Source organism: Lactuca saligna, chromosome 4 (genome assembly GCF_052625555.1).
Source record: "Lactuca saligna cultivar CGN05327 chromosome 4, ASM5262555v1, whole genome shotgun sequence".
Lineage (NCBI taxonomy): Eukaryota > Viridiplantae > Streptophyta > Magnoliopsida > Asterales > Asteraceae > Lactuca > Lactuca saligna.
The window spans coordinates 35,341,761-35,347,758 of NC_136420.1; positions in this window are offsets into that span (position 1 = coordinate 35,341,761).

Below are 5,998 nucleotides of genomic sequence, written 5' to 3' on the forward strand. Positions count from 1 at the left end.
CGGTCACGTGGTCAGCAAGGAAGGAATCCACGTGGATCCATCAAAAATCAAGGCTATCAAGAACTGGTCTGCGCCAACTACACCAACAGAAATTCGCCAATTTCTAGGTCTTGCTGGTTATTACCGAAGGTTCATCCAGAATTTCTCCAGCATCGCAAAGCCTCTTACCGCCTTAACCTAGAAAGGTGTGACCTACGATTGGGGAGAAAAGCAAGATGCTGCATTTCAGAGTTTGAAACAGGCCCTTTGCAGTGCGCCCATCCTTTCTCTCCCAGAAGGGACCGAAGATTTTGTGGTGTATTGCGACGCTTCGAAGCAAGGGATGGGTTGTGTACTAATGCAGAGGGGAAAGGTTATTGCATATGCCTCACGACAATTGAAAACGCATGAGGTCAATTACACCACTCATGATTTAGAACTTGGGGCGGTGGTCTTCGCTCTTAAAATATGGAGACACTACCTATATGGTACCAAATGCACTATCTTTACAGACCACAAGAGCCTACAACACATCTTCGACCAGAAGGAGTTGAACATGAGACAACGACGTTGGGTCGAATTGCTCAATGACTACGAATGTGAGATTCGCTATCATCCAGGAAAGGCTAACATCGTGGCAGATGCCCTTAGTCGTAAGGAGTACTCTGGCCGAAGAGTGAAGTCATTAGCCATGTCAATCCATTCGCACCTGTCGACACAAGTCAAGGAAGCTCAAATAGAGGCCCCGAAACCCGAAAACGTGACAGGTGAGACCCTTAGGGGAATGGACAAGAATTTAGAAATCAAGAGTGACGGAGCATGCTACCTCATGAACCGAATATGGACGCCCAAGTTTGGTGGACTTAGAGAGGTAGTTATGAGCGAGACACACAAGACTCCATACTCCGTACACCCCGGGTCAGACAAGATGTATCAAGATCTCAAACAACTCTACTGGTGGCCAAACATGAAAGCAGAGATCGCTACATATGTGAGAAAGTGTTTGACTTGCGCCAAGATCAAAATAGAACACCAGAAACCCTCAGGACTACTCCAACAACCTGAAATTCCTGAGTGGAAATGGGAGCAGATTTCCATGGACTTCATAACGAAACTGCCCAAAACACAGGGTGGCCAAGATACTATTTGGGTAATCGTCGATAGATTAACCAAGTCCGCTCATTTCCTACCGATCAAGGAAACTGATAAAATGGAAAAGCTATCGAGAATATACATCCGAGAGATCGTACGACTCCATGGAGTGCCAATGTCTATCATCTCGGATAGAGACAGCAGATTCACATCTAGATTCTGGCAATCATTGCAAAAATCCATGGGAACAAGATTGGACATGAGTACAGCCTATCACCCCCAAACTGACGGACAGAGCGAAAGAACGATCCAAACCTTGGAAGACATGTTGCGAGCATGTGTAATCGACTTTGGTAAAGCATGGGATGTTCACTTACCTTTGGTTGAGTTCTCTTATAACAATAGTTATCATATTAGTATCAATACTGCTCCATTTGAAGCCCTTTACGGCCGTAAGTGCAGATCACCTCTGTGTTGGACGGAAGTGGGCGACACACAACTAGCAAAAGGTCTAGTCCCTGATAGCACCCTCACTGGTCCATAGATCATCAGAGAAACTACTGAAAAGATCGTGCAAATATGAGAACGACTGAAATCCTCGAGGGATAGGCAAAAGAGCTATGCCGACAAAAGACGTAAACCCTTGGAATTTCAGATTGGCGATCGGGTACTACTGAAGGTCTCACCCTGGAAGGGCATGATACGCTTTGGAAAGCGTGGGAAGCTAAATCCTAGGTACATTGGACCCTTCGAAATCATTTCAAGGGTTGGTCCAGTAGCCTACAAACTCCGACTTCCAATAGAGCTTAACAAAGTACATCCAGTATTCCACGTATCAACCCTGAAGAAGTGTTTGTTCGACGAAACACTTGTAATTCCACTCGATGAGATCGAACTAAATGAAAATCTTAACTTTGTGGAAGAACCCGTCGAGATCATGGATAGGGAAGTTAAACGAACTAAACAGAGTCGCATTCCAATAGTAAAGGTCCGATGGAATGCTAAGAGGGGACCTGAGTTCACCTGGGAACGAGAAGATCAAATGCAACAGAAGTATCCACATCTCTTCCCCAGCCCCTAAGACTCTTCTTTTGTATTAAAATTTCGGGACGAAATTCCCTCTAACGGGGGGATGATGTAACAACCCGCTATTTCAAGTCAGTAAAAATCGAGTCCTGTAACCTCTTTGAGAAAGGAATTAGAATATCATCGAAAAATGAAGTATTCAAAAACTCTATTTGGAGTACACTATGTGGTAGTTATCGTCTTAAGGTTTCCAAACATATAAATAACACAAAAATCCGAGTTATAACGAAGAAGTTATGATCATTCTAAGTTTTACGACAAAAACCGGCAATACGAAGTTGCGTAAAAACGCAAAGTTTCAATAAAACACTTTCCGACCTTAGGTGTCTAAATGAAAGTCGTAGATATCGTTAAACTACAAACATGCATAAAAAGAACGCTCAAATCGGACATCGTATGAATAAGTTATGAATTTTTTAAAGAAATTCCTTAATCACGTCATTTTAATAAATAAATAATAAAAATAATTCCGGAATTTGCCAACGGAATCTAAATGAAAGTTGTAGATCGTAGTCTCACCTTCGCGGGGATATAAAGAACGTCAAAAACGGAGTTCGTATGAAGGAGATATGAATTTTCGAAGTTTGATAAATAATTTATATATATTTTTTATTAAAACTTCAGTATTATCCGAAGGGGAGTCAGCGTCCTCATCCGAGGTACGCGCTGCGTACTCCTGTACGCCCCGCGTACCCGAGGAACTTGGCCTCAAACCATCCACGTTGCCCTATGCGAGGCATCCGACCCGCCCGTCCAACCCGCTGTCCCATCCGACCCGACTGCCTGAGCCGTCCCATCCGAGGCTGAGGCAGTCGAGGCTTCGGTCACGCATGATGTACACGTACGCGCTGCGTACGAGCGTACGCCCCGCGTACGAGGCCTCTCAGGCACCCCTATAAATAGCATGCGAGGGTTCCCGGGAAAATGGCCAATTCTCTCTCCTTTTTCTTGCGTTTTACCTCGTTTTCCGTGCTCGCACTACCTCGAAGCCCTGGTCATTTTGTGCAAGTCCCGAAGGTCGATTTTTCTCCCGAGGAATCCCGAGATTTCCGAGGAAAATCCATTTCCCGAGACGAAACTCTGCCCGGTTTTCCATCTTGCTATCTTCAAACTTTCAAGTGAGTTCATACCCCTTTCAAACACACTTTAAATACATTTTAAATGCTTTTATACTCTTTTAGGGGGGGGGGGGGGGAATACAAGTAAACATACGGTTATTATCGTGTATTTTATAAAGTTTCACTTCACTTGTTTTATCGAATAAATCACTTGGAACTCATTACTATTATGGAAAACTCTTGTCATACTTTGCGTGCATTAGACATTATACAAAGTATATAATGATTTCAAAGTAACTTTCATTGTTAAGTCGTTTTATACATTCTAAAAACTTATGATTTTGCTTTGTCAAACATTGTGAAAAAGGATAAACTTTGCATAGAAAACTATCACTTTAATACGGGCTTAGTTGAGAATCCATGAGACGTGTATATCTTCAAACGTTACTTTTCTTTATTAGAAAGTAATGCTGCAAGTCCTGTCTATAACCAGAGTCTCCCGTTCGGAGAACGTGTCAAATGTGTATAGATCTATACGGGAAGTCATGATCCCGCGCCCTGACTGTTAGCTACTGTCCGTCTTTTGGGGTGACAGTTGTCATAACGCTGCGACGCCTGAAGAACGTCGTTACAGGCATATTATGTTTAGTATGGTTATAAAACTCATCGGATATACAATTAGTATGGTATTATGCTTTTATGAACGAGTAGCTATTAAAACTATTCTTCATCTAATAAAGGCGATCTTCGTAAAGTTTTACTATATAAAACTATGACACAACTTTTGAGAACGTCGGTTTCTTGCGATTTTCGGTCTTAGAGACTGCCATTTATGTTAGGAAAATAAGGGTTTCTCCTGCATACAAACCAAACAACTAATAGGAAAATAAGGGATTTTCCTGGTGCAATTATTTACAACTTATAACATGAACACTTATATGCATTTCGTACTTTTATAAGAAAATAAGGGTTTTTCTTGGAAAACACAACAACTCGTATCTCAACCATTAGGGAAAATATGGGATTTTCTGGATCTAATACATTCACTTTCAACACAACAAATCACAACTCTTTACATTTGAAATGCTGCGTTTTCTGGAAAATATACACCCATTTTGGAATGGCATCCAATTTTTCTAAACTACTTATGAACTCACCAACTGAATTGTTGACACTTTTTCTTTGAAATAACTTGTATTCTCAGGGAACCGCTAAGCAGGTTTGGGAATCAACTTTTGGGATTAACGCGCTGGCGTTAATTACTTCTTTTGGATGATGTTTATGTATTTATCTTTTGAACATGTAATGAATACAATTATGTAAACATCTTGGAAACTTTAATATATATGGTGGTGTGTACTTTCCTTTCTATGAACTGTTATGATACTGAATATGACGTCCTCCGCCCCCGAACGTTTCCGCCGTTCTGGTTTGGGGGCATGACACCTTAAAAGACAGACTTGTTCGTTGAGATAATTCTTGGATTGCTACAACTCAAACCATTGTTGAACAAAGCAGTACTTAACGTTGTTATGTTTGTACCATACCGTTGACTGTACAAAAGCACCACCTATCAGATTAACACCAAATCTTAATCAATTAATCGAAGAATAAGAGAGATAGAGAGAAGAATAGTAACGATTTGAAGATTACCACCTAGAACCTTTTTGCAATTCCATTCAATCTATATATCTGGTAACCAAAAAGCCCATTTTCACTGTAGGAGGAAATGTATCAAGCTTGATAAACCTGATAACCAACTATGTATATCAATTAACTTGACTGATGATAAATTTAATAAATAACTTGTAATCACTTTATAAATTCCAAAGTTCCCAATTACTAAAGCAATTAAAGGTTTAAATTTCAAACATAGCAATTATTGTTGAATTAAAAAAAGCTTACATTGAAAATGGAACTCCTAAACAACTTTCACTATACACAAACAAATGGAAAAGTGATGATTAGTCGTCATCATCACCGTTTAACTTTCTCAGCTAAGATTAAGAGATACAAAGGTAGTGATAACGGGAGCCTTAAGAGAGGCAAATAGGGAGGCTGTAGGTGGTTCTGATGTTCATAATCGACTATATTTTTCTTAAATGGAAATTCAACTGCGTGAAAATAGAGAGGGAGATGGTGATGACGAATGATTCATCTACAAAAATGTGGAAAGAGTTAGATATTAATGTTCATGAATCTTTATATTGAGAAAGAACTGGTGGGTTATGCTTCCGATTTGCTATGATCAACACATGCAGCTACTTTCTTATTGCATCTAATAAGCCTCCCAAAAATACGTTTCTAAAGATATCTTGTAAAGGAATTTAGTATCAAATTCTTTGAAAAAATGCAGAAAACTGAGATTACAGGGTAATAACGTTGTCATCTAAGACCAAGGAAGTACCAACAATTACCAACATTAAAAAAAGTTGTTTAAGTCCCAATGAAGCTTCAAGACTTTATATCTATAGCAAAATAAAAACAAAAGTTATATACACTCAGAACTTGTAGAAACCAATAAGAAGAAAATTGATGTTTGGTTATCTAATTTTCCAGATCTGCCATTTAGATGTATTCTTGAAAACCTTTCATCAACAACTGGATCTATATCTTCAACAGATGTAATCAACCCTTCCACATAGTTTACTCTGGATGTATTCTATAATAAATTCTCTGATGTTAAAAAAATAACATCAGGTGGATTGGATAAGATCACAACTAAGGGCAACATTTTTTTAAAATAGAATGCTATATTTTTAGACATTTATATAAAAATAAAT